Raw genomic sequence first — 24,500 nt, 5'->3', positions numbered from 1 at the left:
GCCCCTGTTAAAGAAGCAGGAAAAAATAGAAGAATATGAGATGGAAAATGTCAAATTTACTTGGTCTACAGCAAAGAAACCCTTTTATTGTATTGCTGTTCTTCATATTCAAGTTGACAGACCAGTCCTTCAACAATGAGAAAAATGTTTAGATATAAAAAATTGTGTATAAAAATGTTTTGATTTGTGTACATTAATGTGAATAATAATGACTTTCTTTTATTTCCAATTCTACCAAGGAGGATGGACAGAAGAATTAAGCAGCCTACAGTGAAAGACTTGAAGAAATATAGGCAATGTAAGTAGGATTAAGTGATTTTGCTGCTTGTGGCGTTTCCTGGAAGTAGCTGGTGACCTCCAAATGGGACGACAGTCATGGATGTTGAAATGGCCTACGTCGCAGACTCGCGAGGACGGGCGGCCTCGGATGTTCGCTAGCGGCCTACGACAGCTACAGGCTTCCTGCCCATGCCTGTAGAAGGGGACTTTGAGATGTCATGCTGAAGTTTTCTGGAGATTATCTGGTGTCATTTTTGGGAAGCAGTCCACATGGAAAAAATGATGTAGCCAAACTAAAGATACGCTCGATGGGTTCTTTCTAACGTCCCTGTTAAAGAAGCAGGAAAAAATAGAAGAATATGAGATGGAAAATGTCAAATTTACTTGGTCTACAGCAAAGAAACCCTTTTATTGTATTGCTGTTCTTCATATTCAAGTTCACAGACCAGTCCTTCAACAATGAGAAAATGTTTAGATTTAAAAAATTGTGTATAAAAATGTTTTGATTTGTGTACATTAATGTGAATAATAATGACTTTCTTTTATTTCCAATTCTACCAAGGAGGATGGACAGAAGAATTAAGCAGCCAACAGTGAAAGACTTGAAGAAATATAGGCAATGTAAGTAGGATTAAGTGATTTTGCTGCTTGTGGCGTTTCCTGGAAGTAGCTGGTGACCTCCAAATGGGACGACAGTCATGGATGTTGAAATGGCCTACGTCGCAGACTCGCGAGGACGGGCGGCCTCGGATGTTCGCTAGCGGCCTACGACAGCTACAGGCTTCCTGCCCATGCCTGTAGAAGGGGACTTTGAGATGTCATGCTGAAGTTTTCTGGAGATTATCTGGTGTCATTTTTGGGAAGCAGTCCACATGGAAAAAATGATGTAGCCAAACTAAAGATACGCTCGATGGGTTCTTTCTAACGTCCCTGTTAAAGAAGCAGGAAAAAATAGAAGAATATGAGATGGAAAATGTCAAATTTACTTGGTCTACAGCAAAGAAACCCTTTTATTGTATTGCTGTTCTTCATATTCAAGTTCACAGACCAGTCCTTCAACAATGAGAAAATGTTTAGATATAAAAAATTGTGTATAAAAATGTTTTGATTTGTGTACATTAATGTGAATAATAATGACTTTCTTTTATTTCCAATTCTACCAACTTGAAGGAGGATGGACAGAAGAATTAAGCAGCCTACAGTGAAAGACTTGAAGAAATATAGGCAATGTAAGTAGGATTAAGTGATTTTGCTGCTTGTGGCGTTTCCTGGAAGTAGCTGGTGACCTCCAAATGGGACGACAGTCATGGATGTTGAAATGGCCTACGTCGCAGACTCGCGAGGACGGGCAGCCTCGGATGTTCGCTAGCGGCCTACGACAGCTACAGGCTTCCTGCCCATGCCTGTAGAAGGGGACTTTGAGATGTCATGCTGAAGTTTTCTGGAGATTATCTGGTGTCATTTTTGGGAAGCAGTCCACATGGAAAAAATGATGTAGCCAAACTAAAGATACGCTCGATGGGTTCTTTCTAACGTCCCTGTTAAAGAAGCAGGAAAAAATAGAAGAATATGAGATGGAAAATGTCAAATTTACTTGGTCTACAGCAAAGAAACCCTTTTATTGTATTGCTGTTCTTCATATTCAAGTTCACAGACCAGTCCTTCAACAATGAGAAAATGTTTAGATATAAAAAATTGTGTATAAAAATGTTTTGATTTGTGTACATTAATGTGAATAATAATGACTTTCTTTTATTTCCAATTCTACCAACTTGAAGGAGGATGGACAGAAGAATTAAGCAGCCTACAGTGAAAGACTTGAAGAAATATAGGCAATGTAAGTAGGATTAAGTGATTTTGCTGCTTGTGGCGTTTCCTGGAAGTAGCTGGTGACCTCCAAATGGGACGACAGTCATGGATGTTGAAATGGCCTACGTCGCAGACTCGCGAGGACGGGCGGCCTCGGATGTTCGCTAGCGGCCTACGACAGCTACAGTCTTCCTGCCCATGTCTGTAGAAGGGGACTTTGAGATGTCATGCTGAAGTTTTCTGGAGATTATCTGGTGTCATTTTTGGGAAGCAGTCCACATGGAAAAAATGATGTAGCCAAACTAAAGATACGCTCGATGGGTTCTTTCTAACGTCCCTGTTAAAGAAGCCGGAAAAAATAGAAGAATATGAGATGGAAAATGTCAAATTTACTTGGGTCTACAGCAAAGAAACCCTTTTATTGTATTGCTGTTCTTCATATTCAAGTTCACAGACCAGTCCTTCAACAATGAGAAAATGTTTAGATATAAAAAATTGTGTATAAAAATGTTTTGATTTGTGTACATTAATGTGAATAATAATGACTTTCTTTTATTTCCAATTCTACCAACTTGAAGGAGGATGGACAGAAGAATTAAGCAGCCTACAGTGAAAGACTTGAAGAAATATAGGCAATGTAAGTAGGATTAAGTGATTTTGCTGCTTGTGGCGTTTCCTGGAAGTAGCTGGTGACCTCCAAATGGGACGACAGTCATGGATGTTGAAATGGCCTACGTCGCAGACTCGCGAGGACGGGCGGCCTCGGATGTTCGCTAGCAGCCTACGACAGCTACAGGCTTCCTGCCCATGCCTGTAGAAGGGGACTTTGAGATGTCATGCTGAAGTTTTCTGGAGATTATCTGGTGTCATTTTTGGGAAGCAGTCCACATGGAAAAAATGATGTAGCCAAACTAAAGATACGCTCGATGGGTTCTTTCTAACGTCCCTGTTAAAGAAGCAGGAAAAAATAGAAGAATATGAGATGGAAAATGTCAAATTTACTTGGTCTACAGCAAAGAAACCCTTTTATTGTATTGCTGTTCTTCATATTCAAGTTCACAGACCAGTCCTTCAACAATGAGAAAATGTTTAGATATAAAAAATTGTGTATAAAAATGTTTTGATTTGTGTACATTAATGTGAATAATAATGACTTTCTTTTATTTCCAATTCTACCAAGGAGGATGGACAGAAGAATTAAGCAGCCAACAGTGAAAGACTTGAAGAAATATAGGCAATGTAAGTAGGATTAAGTGATTTTGCTGCTTGTGGCGTTTCCTGGAAGTAGCTGGTGACCTCCAAATGGGACGACAGTCATGGATGTTGAAATGGCCTACGTCGCAGACTCGCGAGGACGGGCGGCCTCGGATGTTCGCTAGCAGCCTACGACAGCTACAGGCTTCCTGCCCATGCCTGTAGAAGGGGACTTTGAGATGTCATGCTGAAGTTTTCTGGAGATTATCTGGTGTCATTTTTGGGAAGCAGTCCACATGGAAAAAATGATGTAGCCAAACTAAAGATACGCTCGATGGGTTCTTTCTAACGTCCCTGTTAAAGAAGCAGGAAAAAATAGAAGAATATGAGATGGAAAATGTCAAATTTACTTGGTCTACAGCAAAGAAACCCTTTTATTGTATTGCTGTTCTTCATATTCAAGTTCACAGACCAGTCCTTCAACAATGAGAAAATGTTTAGATATAAAAAATTGTGTATAAAAATGTTTTGATTTGTGTACATTAATGTGAATAATAATGACTTTCTTTTATTTCCAATTCTACCAAGGAGGATGGACAGAAGAATTAAGCAGCCTACAGTGAAAGACTTGAAGAAATATAGGCAATGTAAGTAGGATTAAGTGATTTTGCTGCTTGTGGCGTTTCCTGGAAGTAGCTGGTGACCTCCAAATGGGACGACAGTCATGGATGTTGAAATGGCCTACGTCGCAGACTCGCGAGGACGGGCGGCCTCGGATGTTCGCTAGCGGCCTACGACAGCTACAGGCTTCCTGCCCATGCCTGTAGAAGGGGACTTTGAGATGTCATGCTGAAGTTTTCTGGAGATTATCTGGTGTCATTTTTGGGAAGCAGTCCACATGGAAAAAATGATGTAGCCAAACTAAAGATACGCTCGATGGGTTCTTTCTAACGTCCCTGTTAAAGAAGCAGGAAAAAATAGAAGAATATGAGATGGAAAATGTCAAATTTACTTGGTCTCCAGCAAAGAAACCCTTTTATTGTATTGCTGTTCTTCATATTCAAGTTCACAGACCAGTCCTTCAACAATGAGAAAATGTTTAGATATAAAAAATTGTGTATAAAAATGTTTTGATTTGTGTACATTAATGTGAATAATAATGACTTTCTTTTATTTCCAATTCTACCAAGGAGGATGGACAGAAGAATTAAGCAGCCTACAGTGAAAGACTTGAAGAAATATAGGCAATGTAAGTAGGATTAAGTGATTTTGCTGCTTGTGGCGTTTCCTGGAAGTAGCTGGTGACCTCCAAATGGGACGACAGTCATGGATGTTGAAATGGCCTACGTCGCAGACTCGCGAGGACGGGCGGCCTCGGATGTTCGCTAGCGGCCTACGACAGCTACAGGCTTCCTGCCCATGCCTGTAGAAGGGGACTTTGAGATGTCATGCTGAAGTTTTCTGGAGATTATCTGGTGTCATTTTTGGGAAGCAGTCCACATGGAAAAAATGATGTAGCCAAACTAAAGATACGCTCGATGGGTTCTTTCTAACGTCCCTGTTAAAGAAGCAGGAAAAAATAGAAGAATATGAGATGGAAAATGTCAAATTTACTTGGTCTACAGCAAAGAAACCCTTTTATTGTATTGCTGTTCTTCATATTCAAGTTCACAGACCAGTCCTTCAACAATGAGAAAATGTTTAGATATAAAAAATTGTGTATAAAAATGTTTTGATTTGTGTACATTAATGTGAATAATAATGACTTTCTTTTATTTCCAATTCTACCAAGGAGGATGGACAGAAGAATTAAGCAGCCTACAGTGAAAGACTTGAAGAAATATAGGCAATGTAAGTAGGATTAAGTGATTTTGCTGCTTGTGGCGTTTCCTGGAAGTAGCTGGTGACCTCCAAATGGGACGACAGTCATGGATGTTGAAATGGCCTACGTCGCAGACTCGCGAGGACGGGCGGCCTCGGATGTTCGCTAGCGGCCTACGACAGCTACAGGCTTCCTGCCCATGCCTGTAGAAGGGGACTTTGAGATGTCATGCTGAAGTTTTCTGGAGATTATCTGGTGTCATTTTTGGGAAGCAGTCCACATGGAAAAAATGATGTAGCCAAACTAAAGATACGCTCGATGGGTTCTTTCTAACGTCCCTGTTAAAGAAGCAGGAAAAAATAGAAGAATATGAGATGGAAAATGTCAAATTTACTTGGTCTACAGCAAAGAAACCCTTTTATTGTATTGCTGTTCTTCATATTCAAGTTCACAGACCAGTCCTTCAACAATGAGAAAATGTTTAGATATAAAAAATTGTGTATAAAAATGTTTTGATTTGTGTACATTAATGTGAATAATAATGACTTTCTTTTATTTCCAATTCTACCAACTTGAAGGAGGATGGACAGAAGAATTAAGCAGCCTACAGTGAAAGACTTGAAGAAATATAGGCAATGTAAGTAGGATTAAGTGATTTTGCTGCTTGTGGCGTTTCCTGGAAGTAGCTGGTGACCTCCAAATGGGACGACAGTCATGGATGTTGAAATGGCCTACGTCGCAGACTCGCGAGGACGGGCAGCCTCGGATGTTCGCTAGCGGCCTACGACAGCTACAGGCTTCCTGCCCATGCCTGTAGAAGGGGACTTTGAGATGTCATGCTGAAGTTTTCTGGAGATTATCTGGTGTCATTTTTGGGAAGCAGTCCACATGGAAAAAATGATGTAGCCAAACTAAAGATACGCTCGATGGGTTCTTTCTAACGTCCCTGTTAAAGAAGCAGGAAAAAATAGAAGAATATGAGATGGAAAATGTCAAATTTACTTGGTCTACAGCAAAGAAACCCTTTTATTGTATTGCTGTTCTTCATATTCAAGTTCACAGACCAGTCCTTCAACAATGAGAAAATGTTTAGATATAAAAAATTGTGTATAAAAATGTTTTGATTTGTGTACATTAATGTGAATAATAATGACTTTCTTTTATTTCCAATTCTACCAACTTGAAGGAGGATGGACAGAAGAATTAAGCAGCCTACAGTGAAAGACTTGAAGAAATATAGGCAATGTAAGTAGGATTAAGTGATTTTGCTGCTTGTGGCGTTTCCTGGAAGTAGCTGGTGACCTCCAAATGGGACGACAGTCATGGATGTTGAAATGGCCTACGTCGCAGACTCGCGAGGACGGGCGGCCTCGGATGTTCGCTAGCGGCCTACGACAGCTACAGTCTTCCTGCCCATGTCTGTAGAAGGGGACTTTGAGATGTCATGCTGAAGTTTTCTGGAGATTATCTGGTGTCATTTTTGGGAAGCAGTCCACATGGAAAAAATGATGTAGCCAAACTAAAGATACGCTCGATGGGTTCTTTCTAACGTCCCTGTTAAAGAAGCCGGAAAAAATAGAAGAATATGAGATGGAAAATGTCAAATTTACTTGGGTCTACAGCAAAGAAACCCTTTTATTGTATTGCTGTTCTTCATATTCAAGTTCACAGACCAGTCCTTCAACAATGAGAAAATGTTTAGATATAAAAAATTGTGTATAAAAATGTTTTGATTTGTGTACATTAATGTGAATAATAATGACTTTCTTTTATTTCCAATTCTACCAACTTGAAGGAGGATGGACAGAAGAATTAAGCAGCCTACAGTGAAAGACTTGAAGAAATATAGGCAATGTAAGTAGGATTAAGTGATTTTGCTGCTTGTGGCGTTTCCTGGAAGTAGCTGGTGACCTCCAAATGGGACGACAGTCATGGATGTTGAAATGGCCTACGTCGCAGACTCGCGAGGACGGGCGGCCTCGGATGTTCGCTAGCAGCCTACGACAGCTACAGGCTTCCTGCCCATGCCTGTAGAAGGGGACTTTGAGATGTCATGCTGAAGTTTTCTGGAGATTATCTGGTGTCATTTTTGGGAAGCAGTCCACATGGAAAAAATGATGTAGCCAAACTAAAGATACGCTCGATGGGTTCTTTCTAACGTCCCTGTTAAAGAAGCAGGAAAAAATAGAAGAATATGAGATGGAAAATGTCAAATTTACTTGGTCTACAGCAAAGAAACCCTTTTATTGTATTGCTGTTCTTCATATTCAAGTTCACAGACCAGTCCTTCAACAATGAGAAAATGTTTAGATATAAAAAATTGTGTATAAAAATGTTTTGATTTGTGTACATTAATGTGAATAATAATGACTTTCTTTTATTTCCAATTCTACCAAGGAGGATGGACAGAAGAATTAAGCAGCCAACAGTGAAAGACTTGAAGAAATATAGGCAATGTAAGTAGGATTAAGTGATTTTGCTGCTTGTGGCGTTTCCTGGAAGTAGCTGGTGACCTCCAAATGGGACGACAGTCATGGATGTTGAAATGGCCTACGTCGCAGACTCGCGAGGACGGGCGGCCTCGGATGTTCGCTAGCAGCCTACGACAGCTACAGGCTTCCTGCCCATGCCTGTAGAAGGGGACTTTGAGATGTCATGCTGAAGTTTTCTGGAGATTATCTGGTGTCATTTTTGGGAAGCAGTCCACATGGAAAAAATGATGTAGCCAAACTAAAGATACGCTCGATGGGTTCTTTCTAACGTCCCTGTTAAAGAAGCCGGAAAAAATAGAAGAATATGAGATGGAAAATGTCAAATTTACTTGGTCTACAGCAAAGAAACCCTTTTATTGTATTGCTGTTCTTCATATTCAAGTTCACAGACCAGTCCTTCAACAATGAGAAAATGTTTAGATATAAAAAATTGTGTATAAAAATGTTTTGATTTGTGTACATTAATGTGAATAATAATGACTTTCTTTTATTTCCAATTCTACCAAGGAGGATGGACAGAAGAATTAAGCAGCCTACAGTGAAAGACTTGAAGAAATATAGGCAATGTAAGTAGGATTAAGTGATTTTGCTGCTTGTGGCGTTTCCTGGAAGTAGCTGGTGACCTCCAAATGGGACGACAGTCATGGATGTTGAAATGGCCTACGTCGCAGACTCGCGAGGACGGGCGGCCTCGGATGTTCGCTAGCGGCCTACGACAGCTACAGGCTTCCTGCCCATGCCTGTAGAAGGGGACTTTGAGATGTCATGCTGAAGTTTTCTGGAGATTATCTGGTGTCATTTTTGGGAAGCAGTCCACATGGAAAAAATGATGTAGCCAAACTAAAGATACGCTCGATGGGTTCTTTCTAACGTCCCTGTTAAAGAAGCAGGAAAAAATAGAAGAATATGAGATGGAAAATGTCAAATTTACTTGGTCTCCAGCAAAGAAACCCTTTTATTGTATTGCTGTTCTTCATATTCAAGTTCACAGACCAGTCCTTCAACAATGAGAAAATGTTTAGATATAAAAAATTGTGTATAAAAATGTTTTGATTTGTGTACATTAATGTGAATAATAATGACTTTCTTTTATTTCCAATTCTACCAAGGAGGATGGACAGAAGAATTAAGCAGCCTACAGTGAAAGACTTGAAGAAATATAGGCAATGTAAGTAGGATTAAGTGATTTTGCTGCTTGTGGCGTTTCCTGGAAGTAGCTGGTGACCTCCAAATGGGACGACAGTCATGGATGTTGAAATGGCCTACGTCGCAGACTCGCGAGGACGGGCGGCCTCGGATGTTCGCTAGCGGCCTACGACAGCTACAGGCTTCCTGCCCATGCCTGTAGAAGGGGACTTTGAGATGTCATGCTGAAGTTTTCTGGAGATTATCTGGTGTCATTTTTGGGAAGCAGTCCACATGGAAAAAATGATGTAGCCAAACTAAAGATACGCTCGATGGGTTCTTTCTAACGTCCCTGTTAAAGAAGCAGGAAAAAATAGAAGAATATGAGATGGAAAATGTCAAATTTACTTGGTCTACAGCAAAGAAACCCTTTTATTGTATTGCTGTTCTTCATATTCAAGTTCACAGACCAGTCCTTCAACAATGAGAAAATGTTTAGATATAAAAAATTGTGTATAAAAATGTTTTGATTTGTGTACATTAATGTGAATAATAATGACTTTCTTTTATTTCCAATTCTACCAAGGAGGATGGACAGAAGAATTAAGCAGCCTACAGTGAAAGACTTGAAGAAATATAGGCAATGTAAGTAGGATTAAGTGATTTTGCTGCTTGTGGCGTTTCCTGGAAGTAGCTGGTGACCTCCAAATGGGACGACAGTCATGGATGTTGAAATGGCCTACGTCGCAGACTCGCGAGGACGGGCGGCCTCGGATGTTCGCTAGCGGCCTACGACAGCTACAGGCTTCCTGCCCATGCCTGTAGAAGGGGACTTTGAGATGTCATGCTGAAGTTTTCTGGAGATTATCTGGTGTCATTTTTGGGAAGCAGTCCACATGGAAAAAATGATGTAGCCAAACTAAAGATACGCTCGATGGGTTCTTTCTAACGTCCCTGTTAAAGAAGCAGGAAAAAATAGAAGAATATGAGATGGAAAATGTCAAATTTACTTGGTCTACAGCAAAGAAACCCTTTTATTGTATTGCTGTTCTTCATATTCAAGTTGACAGACCAGTCCTTCAACAATGAGACAATGTTTAGATATAAAAAATTGTGTATAAAAATGTTTTGATTTGTGTACATTAATGTGAATAATAATGACTTTCTTTTATTTCCAATTCTACCAAGGAGGATGGACAGAAGAATTAAGCAGCCTACAGTGAAAGACTTGAAGAAATATAGGCAATGTAAGTAGGATTAAGTGATTTTGCTGCTTGTGGCGTTTCCTGGAAGTAGCTGGTGACCTCCAAATGGGACGACAGTCATGGATGTTGAAATGGCCTACGTCGCAGACTCGCGAGGACGGGCGGCCTCGGATGTTCGCTAGCGGCCTACGACAGCTACAGGCTTCCTGCCCATGCCTGTAGAAGGGGACTTTGAGATGTCATGCTGAAGTTTTCTGGAGATTATCTGGTGTCATTTTTGGGAAGCAGTCCACATGGAAAAAATGATGTAGCCAAACTAAAGATACGCTCGATGGGTTCTTTCTAACGTCCCTGTTAAGAAGCAGGAAAAAATAGAAGAATATGAGATGGAAAATGTCAAATTTACTTGGTCTACAGCAAAGAAACCCTTTTATTGTATTGCTGTTCTTCATATTCAAGTTCACAGACCAGTCCTTCAACAATGAGAAAATGTTTAGATATAAAAAATTGTGTATAAAAATGTTTTGATTTGTGTACATTAATGTGAATAATAATGACTTTCTATTATTTCCAATTCTACCAAGGAGGATGGACAGAAGAATTAAGCAGCCTACAGTGAAAGACTTGAAGAAATATAGGCAATGTAAGTAGGATTAAGTGATTTTGCTGCTTGTGGCGTTTCCTGGAAGTAGCTGGTGACCTCCAAATGGGACGACAGTCATGGATGTTGAAATGGCCTACGTCGCAGACTCACGAGGACGGGCGGCCTCGGATGTTCGCTAGCGGCCTACGACAGCTACAGTCTTCCTGCCCATGCCTGTAGAAGGGGACTTTGAGATGTCATGCTGAAGTTTTCTGGAGATTATCTGGTGTCATTTTTGGGAAGCAGTCCACATGGAAAAAATGATGTAGCCAAACTAAAGATACGCTCCATGGGTTCTTTCTAACGTCCCTGTTAAAGAAGCAGGAAAAAATAGAAGAATATGAGATGGAAAATGTCAAATTTACTTGGTCTACAGCAAAGAAACACCTTTATTGTATTGCTGTTCTTCATATTCAAGTTCACAGACCAGTCCTTCAACAATGAGAAAATGTTTAGATATAAAAAATTGTGTATAAAAATGTTTTGATTTGTGTACATTAATGTGAATAATAATGACTTTCTTTTATTTCCAATTCTACCAAGGAGGATGGACAGAAGAATTAAGCAGCCTACAGTGAAAGACTTGAAGAAATATAGGCAATGTAAGTAGGATTAAGTGATTTTGCTGCTTGTGGCGTTTCCTGGAAGTAGCTGGTGACCTCCAAATGGGACGACAGTCATGGATGTTGAAATGGCCTACGTCGCAGACTCGCGAGGACGGGCGGCCTCGGATGTTCGCTAGCGGCCTACGACAGCTACAGGCTTCCTGCCCATGCCTGTAGAAGGGGACTTTGAGATGTCATGCTGAAGTTTTCTGGAGATTATCTGGTGTCATTTTTGGGAAGCAGTCCACATGGAAAAAATGATGTAGCCAAACTAAAGATACGCTCGATGGGTTCTTTCTAACGTCCCTGTTAAAGAAGCAGGAAAAAATAGAAGAATATGAGATGGAAAATGTCAAATTTACTTGGTCTACAGCAAAGAAACCCTTTTATTGTATTGCTGTTCTTCATATTCAAGTTGACAGACCAGTCCTTCAACAATGAGAAAATGTTTAGATATAAAAAATTGTGTATAAAAATGTTTTGATTTGTGTACATTAATGTGAATAATAATGACTTTCTTTTATTTCCAATTCTACCAAGGAGGATGGACAGAAGAATTAAGCAGCCTACAGTGAAAGACTTGAAGAAATATAGGCAATGTAAGTAGGATTAAGTGATTTTGCTGCTTGTGGCGTTTCCTGGAAGTAGCTGGTGACCTCCAAATGGGACGACAGTCATGGATGTTGAAATGGCCTACGTCGCAGACTCGCGAGGACGGGCGGCCTCGGATGTTCGCTAGCGGCCTACGACAGCTACAGGCTTCCTGCCCATGCCTGTAGAAGGGGACTTTGAGATGTCATGCTGAAGTTTTCTGGAGATTATCTGGTGTCATTTTTGGGAAGCAGTCCACATGGAAAAAATGATGTAGCCAAACTAAAGATACGCTCGATGGGTTCTTTCTAACGTCCCTGTTAAAGAAGCAGGAAAAAATAGAAGAATATGAGATGGAAAATGTCAAATTTACTTGGTCTACAGCAAAGAAACCCTTTTATTGTATTGCTGTTCTTCATATTCAAGTTCACAGACCAGTCCTTCAACAATGAGAAAATGTTTAGATATAAAACTTTGTGTATAAAAATGTTTTGATTTGTGTACATTAATGTGAATAATAATGACTTTCTTTTATTTCCAATTCTACCAAGGAGGATGGACAGAAGAATTAAGCAGCCTACAGTGAAAGACTTGAAGAAATATAGGCAATGTAAGTAGGATTAAGTGATTTTGCTGCTTGTGGCGTTTCCTGGAAGTAGCTGGTGACCTCCAAATGGGACGACAGTCATGGATGTTGAAATGGCCTACGTCGCAGACTCGCGAGGACGGGCGGCCTCGGATGTTCGCTAGCGGCCTACGACAGCTACAGGCTTCCTGCCCATGCCTGTAGAAGGGGACTTTGAGATGTCATGCTGAAGTTTTCTGGAGATTATCTGGTGTCATTTTTGGGAAGCAGTCCACATGGAAAAAATGATGTAGCCAAACTAAAGATACGCTCGATGGGTTCTTTCTAACTTCCCTGTTAAAGAAGCAGGAAAAAATAGAAGAATATGAGATGGAAAATGTCAAATTTACTTGGTCTACAGCAAAGAAACCCTTTTATTGTATTGCTGTTCTTCATATTCAAGTTGACAGACCAGTCCTTCAACAATGAGAAAATGTTTAGATATAAAAAATTGTGTATAAAAATGTTTTGATTTGTGTACATTAATGTGAATAATAATGACTTTCTTTTATTTCCAATTCTACCAAGGAGGATGGACAGAAGAATTAAGCAGCCTACAGTGAAAGACTTGAAGAAATATAGGCAATGTAAGTAGGATTAAGTGATTTTGCTGCTTGTGGCGTTTCCTGGAAGTAGCTGGTGACCTCCAAATGGGACGACAGTCATGGATGTTGAAATGGCCTACGTCGCAGACTCGCGAGGACGGGCGGCCTCGGATGTTCGCTAGCGGCCTACGACAGCTACAGGCTTCCTGCCCATGCCTGTAGAAGGGGACTTTGAGATGTCATGCTGAAGTTTTCTGGAGATTATCTGGTGTCATTTTTGGGAAGCAGTCCACATGGAAAAAATGATGTAGCCAAACTAAAGATACGCTCGATGGGTTCTTTCTAACGTCCCTGTTAAAGAAGCAGGAAAAAATAGAAGAATATGAGATGGAAAATGTCAAATTTACTTGGTCTACAGCAAAGAAACCCTTTTATTGTATTGCTGTTCTTCATATTCAAGTTCACAGACCAGTCCTTCAACAATGAGAAAATGTTTAGATATAAAACTTTGTGTATAAAAATGTTTTGATTTGTGTACATTAATGTGAATAATAATGACTTTCTTTTATTTCCAATTCTACCAAGGAGGATGGACAGAAGAATTAAGCAGCCTACAGTGAAAGACTTGAAGAAATATAGGCAATGTAAGTAGGATTAAGTGATTTTGCTGCTTGTGGCGTTTCCTGGAAGTAGCTGGTGACCTCCAAATGGGACGACAGTCATGGATGTTGAAATGGCCTACGTCGCAGACTCGCGAGGACGGGCGGCCTCGGATGTTCGCTAGCGGCCTACGACAGCTACAGGCTTCCTGCCCATGCCTGTAGAAGGGGACTTTGAGATGTCATGCTGAAGTTTTCTGGAGATTATCTGGTGTCATTTTTGGGAAGCAGTCCACATGGAAAAAATGATGTAGCCAAACTAAAGATACGCTCGATGGGTTCTTTCTAACGTCCCTGTTAAAGAAGCAGGAAAAAATAGAAGAATATGAGATGGAAAATGTCAAATTTACTTGGTCTCCAGCAAAGAAACCCTTTTATTGTATTGCTGTTCTTCATATTCAAGTTGACAGACCAGTCCTTCAACAATGAGAAAATGTTTAGATATAAAAAATTGTGTATAAAAATGTTTTGATTTGTGTACATTAATGTGAATAATAATGACTTTCTTTTATTTCCAATTCTACCAAGGAGGATGGACAGAAGAATTAAGCAGCCTACAGTGAAAGACTTGAAGAAATATAGGCAATGTAAGTAGGATTAAGTGATTTTGCTGCTTGTGGCGTTTCCTGGAAGTAGCTGGTGACCTCCAAATGGGACGACAGTCATGGATGTTGAAATGGCCTACGTCGCAGACTCGCGAGGACGGGCGGCCTCGGATGTTCGCTAGCGGCCTACGACAGCTACAGGCTTCCTGCCCATGCCTGTAGAAGGGGACTTTGAGATGTCATGCTGAAGTTTTCTGGAGATTATCTGGTGTCATTTTTGGGAAGCAGTCCACATGGAAAAAATGATGTAGCCAAACTAAAGATACGCTCGATGGGTTCTTTCTAACTTCCCTGTTAAAGAAGCAGGAAAAAATAGAAGAATATGAGATGGAAAATGTCAAATTTACTTGGTCTACAGCAAAGAAACCCTTTTATTGTATTGCTGTTCTTCATATTCAAGTTCACAGACCAGTCCTTCAACAATGAGAAAATGTTTAAATGTACACATGGAAAAAAGTATTGCAACACCAAATTTAAATTGAAATAAAAAAACCTCTTTATTTGTTTGTGATATGATTTGTTGAAATAGAACTATTTAAACATTATTTAAATTTCACGTGAGTAAAATCAATAAATATCAACTCGATAAGTTCTTATTTGCACATGCAGCTACTGTACCCGTAAACAGCAAAAAAGATGTTTTTATCCTCATTGTTTTCAACACACAGGACGGGCGGCCTCTGATAAAAATATAAAAATCTGCAAAAACTTGAGCCACCCTTTTTATTAGAATAATTTCATTTGATATATAGCAGTTTAACAGACTTTTTTTATCATTGAGCTTCTAAGTGTTATTTAGGCGTTTCACCTAACAGAAGTTCCAGTGGAAACTTTATTATAAACAATGTCATAATACCTGTACATGTTGGAACAAATATTCTATAATATTTATTCCGTTAGGAACATCTACTGTAATATTTATTCCTGTGGAAATAATATTCCAGAATAGTTTTTCCATTTGGAACTTATATTATGAAGGAACTTCTATTCCGTGACAAGACCACAAATTACTCATTCAAATTTAAAATGTATGTAAAAGTAGGCCTACTCTTACATAAAACAGTGCTTTTGATGTCATTGTTTACTTAATTTAACCAACAAATTTGCAGAAATGAAACTTTTGATGAAAGAGAAATATATTTCAACCATTTTGAGCCAAAATTCACTTGTCTATCAGTTTGCTTAAATATTCAGGCTGAATGCGCTCCATAGTATAATTATTTAAGATTTCTGGAAAACCAGGGGTTATTTTTGGAGTACCTCTGTTTTGAAGGTCAGATGTACCACCTTAATAGTAGAATTTTATAACAAAATAGTAATCTTAATTTGAAAACAATTTGCTATTGACAAAACAAATATCAAATGATCATTTCAGAAATACATTGTGCTTCAAGTGCAAAGTCTTTTCTAACAATTAACATAGTTGTTTTCTGAGCTAGTTCTGATTGGTCAGGTTTTATTGACTGTTTCTTGCTTTTGTTCTAGACTATGGATAGTTCAGTGGTATCTTGTTTTTCAGGACATGGTGTGTGTTATTCAGAGGGGTCTTTTTATGTAATTTTGAAATGATATACATTTGATATTTGATATTAATTGAGATTGAAAAGACCAAATTTTATAGTGCATTAAGGTGGTACCTAAACTGGTCCATTGTTCTATCTATAGCTTCGCACCAAAGGAACGGGTTGGAGATATTGTCACCTTGTCATTAATTGGACAAGTCTTACAAATTCAACAATTTGCTAATAAATTGGCCACTTAAAGTCATAGGAAATTGGCCTCAAATGTTAATACTGCGATGCCGCAAAATAGTATCTGTTGATAAACTCCATGGTGGTAGCACAGATAAATGATTAACGAGCGTGTTAACATGTTCTTGACAAACTGAGCTGGTATCTTTTATTCCCATAAGAACTAAAAGAAGTTATAAATGTGCTAATTTCTGTTTGATTTTCTATCAGTATAATACATAATACATATCACATGATGTTATAGTCTCGTCGAATTATTAAATACTGTGGTCAGAATTATGACCACAGGATTTAGGCCATACCTGTTGTCAGTGTAGCCATAAGTGAACACAACAGGGGTCCAGGTTAGGTGGTACCTAACACTACAGGGAGATAACTCTGTAAAATCAGCTAAACTTTTTAATGACGTTGTGTTGTTAAGGGAATATTAAGCTTCTCAATGATCAAAATTAGTGTTTGTCAAATTGCTATATAACCAGTAATTTTTCTGATAAAGAGGTTGGTTTAAATTTTTTTGAAATTTTAAATATTGTTGTCAAAGGGTCAAAGTAAATGCTTAGTCAACACTTTATGAAAATTCAAAAAGCCACATTAATTTTAGTGAAGGTGTTGGGTAACACCACCTTAAGCTTTTAATTTTGTTTATAATTTTCAAAATAAAGTTAAAAAAACATTTTGAATCAAAATCTCTTTAACATTGTGTATGTTGAAAAAGTTATTAACCATGCAATCAATAAATTATAAATTTGAAGAAAAAAAATGTATGTTTTAAAAGTGAGGCTTGAAATTTTAAAGTTTCACTGTTTTCAACAATTTCTCCAATATCCAAGATAAAGGCTGGTAATCTTCTTATTTATTTTTGAAAAAAAAGCAATGACACTTGTCCTTTCTTTTTATGTTTGAATAAATTATTTTTAAGGAAATTCATATTTAATGTCAAACCTTTTTGGTTGGTTAATGTTTTTTTATTGGTTTAGTCATAGAATATAAAATAGATTCTACTCTTAAATTAAATTCAAATCGAAAGTTTAAGATCAACAATTTCATTTTTACTTTTAACTAGTGGAAGGGGAATGGAGGGACACGTTCTCCATTTATTTGTTCAATATTTAGCATTTCTATGTTTTTAACGAGATAACTTGCTCATCATTAAAATACGTTAACCACAACAATTAGGAAATGTGTTAAATTACCATACAAACCATCGTTGGTTTTCTCTTGGAATGGTTTTACAATAGTAATTTTTTAGGCCCTTTATAGCTTGTTTTTCGTGTGAGCCAAGGCTTAGTGTTGAAGGCCATACCTTGACCTATAATGCTTTACTTTTATAAATTGTTATTTGGATGGAGAATTGTATTCTTGGCACTCATACCACATTTTCCTATACCCATAAGTTGGTGATATCCAAAAGAAGAAATTTTTAGCTTTGAATACATTTTGTACTCTGGTCTTTTTTAAAAGAAAACATATTTTTCTCAGATCATAAACTATTTCCACCTTGGAATCTTTATTTGAGGCATTTTAAAATTATGGCAAAATATTTTGTAATGTGTTTTTTTTTATATGTATTTGACTTCAATTTCATTTTTATTGACACTGTCTCTATACTTGTAGAAGACTCAATCTTTTTATGGATATACCATGAGTATGTAGCACTATTTCATATCTAAGTGCAGTATTTATCAATCAATGTTATACGACGGAATAGAAGAGGTATTGTATACAACTATTCTCTCAAATTTAAGAAATAGTAGTTAATTTATTTTAAACCATTAAATTTTGCTGTGGGGGCCTCAGTGGCAGAGTGGTTACTACTGTAATCACTAGCTATTCAACACTGAGGTTGTGAGTTCGAATCTGCTCTTGTGGGTGCACTAGACTCCAATCTTAGTTGACTATAGGTTGCCAGTTTCATTATTAAAATATCAGGTTTTAATTAAAAGGAGGTAATACCCCTGTTAACTACTCATTATTTTATATTTTATGCCTAAAATATTTAAAAGATATTTAATAATTCTTGCATGAAATATTTAAAAGGTATTGGATAATAAATTGGGAGCATAATGTTGAGTAGTTATTTGGTCCATTTAAAAAAGGTCAAAAACTGAAGCTGTCAAACGGATTTTCGAACCCCTTTACATAGAATTGTCAATATTTTGAGTTACAGCTGTTTGATATTATTTCTCCTAAGGCCAACGAAAATTAATTGATAGATTTTCATCCCAGCCTGCCCTGATTTTTTTTATTTTGAAAAATTTACGATTTCCGGATTTTGTTCATTTCCGTTACCGGTAACTGACATTAATTTTGTTTCATTCAAAAAATCGTTTCATTTGGTCCAACATCAGCTGATCTTTTATCCACCTACATTTCATTTTGGTTTTTGTTTTCTGTGCTCTAACATGACAATCTCATCTACAAAGAATTGAGAATGATTACGAGAAGCAGTGGTGGATCCAGAAATTTTCATAAGTGGGGGCCCACTGACTGACCTAAGAGGGGGGCCGCTCCTGTCATGCTTCAGTGATTCCCTATATAAGCAACCAAAATGTTTTCCAAAAAGGGAGCCCCCCCCCCCCCCCCCCCCCTTCCTAAATCCGCCTATGAGAAGAGCATGAAATATTCCAATTACCAATAAAGTTTTAAATGCTAAATTTGCATTTTGCATAAGCACCAATCCTAATGTTTTCAACACTGTTTGAGTTTTCATTTTATTATATACTTATAATACTTGTGTTGCATACCAATGCATTTGCTTCATTTTCTGGGGACTACAAACTGTCGCTTAGAAAGCAACATTCTAAATGATAATTTTTACGGGTAGAAGAAATTGTGGTTTACAACCAATTTTTTGCAAATTTCCAAAATATTAGATATGATTTAATCCACATCTGGAACTAAATAGGTAATATTATAATTTAAGGATGTACACCTCTGAGGAGCCAAAAATTTCTAGAATTAAACTTTTTTTCTTAACCTGATTTTTAGCTTTATAAGACTGTAACAAAACAATTGGTGAAGAAAAAATCATATGGTGGTGTGCTTCTTTTTTTGCTACGGCCCTTTGAAAATGCCCAATTTTCATGATTTTCTCACTTTTCATCGATTTTTACCTATTTTGGGGCTATTATCGTGAAAAAAATCACAGTTCCACAATTAAACTTTTTTTCATACTTTCCATAAAGATGAAGTGGACCAATCTGAATAAATTTAACTTACAAAAACTATAGGTAGGTGTTAATATAAGAAAGTTTTATCATATTTTGATGCTTTTTTGTGTAAAATTTACCATACTGCCAATTTTGTATTTTAATGATTTTTCTCATTTTAAAGAACAAAATGCATATTAATTCAACTTTTTTGTTATAAATGATTGAAAAAATACATATCTAAGAAATTTGAAAAGACCAAAATGAGATGGGATGTATATTATTCTTGTAAAATCATTTTTTGTATCCCTCACCCATTTTCTCAAAACTTGAATGTTCGTAAAATTTGAAAAGTGGATTATTCAAAAACTGTTCATGGTAATTACACAATTTTTTCACAGAGTTATGTTTGATTATAATATTTTTAAAATTCATTGATATTTTCCACTTCTATCATATGTTTTGGAAATAATTTAAGAACGAGATTTCAACGAGACTGAACGAGACTGAAAAGTCAGAAGAATACATCCTTAATCCAATAAATCATCATAATTGGAAAAAAGAAATTATTGTGAAGAAAGAAATAAACATGTTTGTGACATTTCAGGTATTTAAATGGATTTTGATATCATACAAACCAAAAGCACTTCAAAACAGCTTGAACTCAATATCAGCTCTAAGAAAGATGTTTAGAGAGATCATCAACCAAGGCTTAACCATGAACTAAATCAGGCAAGTTTATTTAAGACAAACAATTTTTATAGATCTTATAGAAATGAAAATGTACATGAAAGAACACAAGACATCAAACAATATATTGATTTGAATGTGTATCATTCATACCTCCAAAAACGAGTTCATTATATAGGGAATCACTGAAGCATGACTGGAGTGCCCCCTTTTTTTAGGTCAGTCAGTGGGACCACCTTATTAAAAGTACTGGATCTCCCACTGATTAAACATGTTTGTGAATGCTCAACAATGTGCTAACCTGGGACAATAAGAATTAACTGGGAAAATATGGTTCTTTTGGCTTCATACACTAGATTTGTACGAGGCACATAAAAAACAACTAATATAGAAAGTAGACACAAATAAATAAATCATGTTTTTTTAACTGAAGTATTATTAATATTCACAGACCAATTGATTTTCATGGGGTGGAGCCATGGATTTTATATGAAGCTAAATTTTTAAGCAAGACAAACTTTTGTTTTTTACATCATTCATATCCTATTTGCCAAAATACAGAATATTTTTGTGTAACTGAATATGTAGGTTAGATTAAACATTGTAGATCAGCTTTGGGTTTGTCCATAAGGATTGAGACTGGAAATAGCAATTGAATCAGACTTTTAAAGTAAGTTTTAATCATTACATAAATTTTTGAATTTCTGAAAAGAATTTCATAAAACAATGTAGTACATACACAATACTATGTATAGTTGTGCATGTTTACAAGAAATTATGATTTAATTTTTTTTCTAGGAGTTATGTTATGCCCCTCTGAACTTAAAATTTTGGCCTATACTGTTGCAACAGCTTCGCTTCAAGTCCCCTAAAACTGCACAACAGAATTTCATGGGTCTTTGAAATTAATGAGGACAGTATGGCATATCCACAAGAAATCTTTATCAGTTGACTTTTTTCTATCAATACAAGCACAATGGATTTGTTTAACAAGTATGTGTTATAAGTAAAATTGAGAATGGAAATGTGGAATGTGTCAAAGAGACAACAACCCGACTATAGAAAAAACAACAGCAGAAGGTCACCAACAGGTCTTCAATGTAGCAAGAAATTCCCTCACCCAGAGGCATCCTTCGGCTGGCCCCTAAACAAATATATACTAGTTCAGTGATAATGAACGCCAAACTAATTTCAAAACTGTTTTGAGAAAGATATCTATAGTGTTTGAATTGACCTGTAAAAGGAATGTTTCATACAAGTATATTGCTTTTATTATTTGTTTATAGGCTGATGTGAGGACTGATTCCATGGTGTTGGAAGTAAGAACTGGTGATTTGATACTGCTAACATATTGGTACATATACCCAAATTTTTATCCCCCACGCAACGCATAATATCTTTGACAATTTCTATAATGGTGGACAATCAACTTTTTTAAAAGAGTTATGCCCTATGGAAATATTCAATAAGTGCAACAAGTGGGACATTGGAACTATATTTTATATTTTATTTTAATCTATAAGTGTTTGATGTCAACTTAATAATGGTTCAAGTATCATAAAGATTGAATTACATGGAGATGTTCAGCTCCAGAGGAAAGGGGTACATAATGGTTCAAGATAGTAAAGATACTGTCAAGCTTTAAACAGAAATTGTTTTTGCTTTTTTTCTATTTATCAAGATTGAAACTAAATGTCCACTGAATTTCTTTAGTAATTATGAACCACAAACTTAAATGTTCAAAGTTTCAATTTTCTATCGACCAACTTTCTACAAATTTCCAAAAAAATCCAAGTTTTCCTCAATCACAATGAAAATTGTTTAAGGTGGTACCTAACACTACAGGGAGATAACTCTGTAAAATCAGCAGAACATTTTAATGATGTTGTGTTCATAAGGGAGTAATAAGCTTCTCAATGATCAAAATAAGTGTTTGTCAAACTGCTATATAACCAGTGTAATTTTTCTGATTAAACGGTTGGTTCAAATTTTTTGAAATTTTTATATTTCTGTCAAAGGGTCAAAATTTTAAGAAAATTAAATGAGCCAAATTACTTTTAGTTAAAGTGTTGGGTACCACTGTAGATTTTTTGAAGAGTTAACTGATTCAACTTTGTATTACAGGTTAACATCACAGCTTGTCCTTTTGGATACTGGCTTGAGAAGAATTTGGATTTTTTTGAGGTGAGAATATATTTATTTGTCAACATGCAAGAGGGTGGTAATGGGGTACCTCTTTAACCAATAATGGTAAAAATTCTTACTGAATGATGTAAAATTTGGAGCACGAATAAAATTTCAAGTTTTAGTAAATGGAAAAAATCAAACAAATTTTGACGAATCAAGTGTTTTTTATCAAAAAAATAATGGTAACGATCATTATTTGAGACCTTTGACAAATCATGAGAAGAATATTTTTTATAATCGAGTCATGTGCAAGTCATTAAATAATGACTACTTGACGCCTGATGTTAAAGGGCATTACTACCTATATTCAAATTTAATTAATTGATGTAATCTTTTTAATTATGGACAGTTTAAATATCTATAAATCTTGATTATTTGCAATTATATTTATATTTTCTACTACAGCCTTTATAGATGTAAATCAGATGTTTTTAATGTTCAGAAGGATTATAGTCCTTTTTAACTACTTTCTCTTATACCATTTTTGTTGAGCCTTCAACTTTAGTCGAAAAGGGGAGACTAAGCGATCCTACATTCCCTCGGCGGCGGCGGCGTCCACAAATATTTACTCTGTGGTTAAAGTTTTTGAAATTTTAATAACTTTCTTAAACTATACTGGATTTCTACCAAACTTAGACAGAAGCTTGTTTATGATAGTAAGATAGTATCTAGAAGTAAATTTTGTAAAAATGAAATTCTGTTTTTTCCATATTTTATTTATGTTTTTTCTGCAGGGAAACATTACATTCACTCTGTGGTTAAAGTTTTTAGAATTTTAATAACTTTCTTAAACTGTCCTTGGTTTGTACCAAACTTGGACATAAGCTTGTTTATGATCATTAGATGGTATCCAGAAGTAAATTTTGTAAAAAAATAAATCCATTTTTTCCGTATTTTACTTTTAATTTTACTTAGTTTTTCTGCGGGGAAACATTACATTCACTATGTGGTTAAAGTTTTTAAAATTTTAATTACTTTCTTAAACTTTCCTGGGATTCTACCAAACTTGGACAGAAGCTTATTTATGATCATAAGATAGTATCCAGAAGTAAATTTTGTAAAAAGACAACTCCATTTTTTCTGTATTTTACTTTTAAATGGACTTAGATTTTCTTCCAGTTAACATTACATACAGTCAGTTAAAGTTTTCAAAACATTTATTAGATTCATTAACTATCCTAGATTTTTACCAACTTGGACAGAAGCTTCGTACAATCATAAGATAGTATCAAGAGAAATATTTTTATTGATTTTTTTCCTCATTTTTGTTGAGCCTGCGATTAACAGCAAAAGTAGGCGAGACACTGGGTTCTGCGGAACCCTTACAAATTTGTAAACTTTAAACTAATAACCATGAACTGAATCATTAAGAGAACCATTGTTTTTATTATATTAAAGAATTGTGAATACTTGAAAAGGGGAGATAACCTCACATTTATTTGGGCAAGTGCTGTCAAAAGATAAAATGTCTTAATTATATTAAACTTTGCTTCTGAATCAGTTTTGTATTTCTTTCAATACAAATTTCCAAAGAATTTATTTCTTCAATATATATATGGAGAAAACAAAGTAAATGTCATAAAACTAGAACCAAACAATGATACATTATCGAAAATATCCTGAATAATTATAATTTTATCATATAATGTAAATTTTTCAAATTTTCAGCTTTATAGCTTCTGCTCTTGTTTGACACCCAATAAATGATTAATTCAATATTGGTTACAGCGATGTTAACACCTTGAAAATTCAAATAAGCTTATTAAAATGGCTAATTTCCATTTTATTTCTTTTTCAGCTGCACAATCTCTTTTGAAATATTTTTTAGTAAATCAATAAATTTGAATAGAAAACATATATTTTTATATACAACAAAATTTCTTTATTTAAAAGAAAAATTACCACTCAAATAATTCATATATTTTAACATTACTTGAAATTACTATGGATTGTCAAGAAATGAAATATCATTTTATTTCTTTTACAGGTGCCCTTGTGTGGTCAATCCAATGGACAATAACCATCATGCAGACAAGATATATATTGCTTTTTTGTTCAATAAAATATTTAAATGAGAATTCTGAAAGCCAAATGATTCATTTTTTTATGCTGTTATTTTTTCTATTTACTGTAAATTAACAAATTGTTGTTTTGAATGCTGTTATTCATTTGGCTCAAATGTAGGATACAGATATTTAGTTCCGGCTTTTGATATGTATTCCTATGCAAATAAAAAACTTGTATTATAGTTATAAAAATAGTTAATTTATACTTATCATTTTGGAAAATTATAATTGTAATGGTTGACAATTTGATAGAATAAAAAAGTCTTTTATGGTTGACTGTAAGCTAATTTTTGCCGAAATTACTGGCTTTGGACTTTGAGAAATTATTGAAAATCGAAGTCATACAGATTTTTTTCTATAAGCCTCCAGATTTTGAGCTTATTTTTAATATGTGAGACTACCATCATGTTAATGTCCACATGTGTTATTGAAATTGCAGATTTTACAATTTTTTGGGA

The 24,500-nt window shown here is 36.0% G+C and overlaps 1 long non-coding RNA gene across 1 annotated transcript; it reads left to right on the top strand.

The window, feature by feature from the left end:
• The first annotated feature begins 19,824 nt into the window (after positions 1–19,824).
• LOC134714180 (uncharacterized) lies at positions 19,825–24,500 on the top strand. The gene is made up of 4 exons (XR_010106507.1): positions 19,825–20,459; positions 21,076–21,143; positions 21,914–21,973; positions 23,964–24,500. It is a non-coding gene; the product is annotated as an uncharacterized LOC134714180 (long non-coding RNA).

Source organism: Mytilus trossulus, chromosome 4 (assembly GCF_036588685.1).
Source record: "Mytilus trossulus isolate FHL-02 chromosome 4, PNRI_Mtr1.1.1.hap1, whole genome shotgun sequence".
In the NCBI taxonomy this organism is placed as follows: domain Eukaryota; kingdom Metazoa; phylum Mollusca; class Bivalvia; order Mytilida; family Mytilidae; genus Mytilus; species Mytilus trossulus.
The sequence above is the reverse complement of the archived record's forward strand: the minus strand, read 5'-3'. Positions and strand labels throughout refer to the sequence as shown.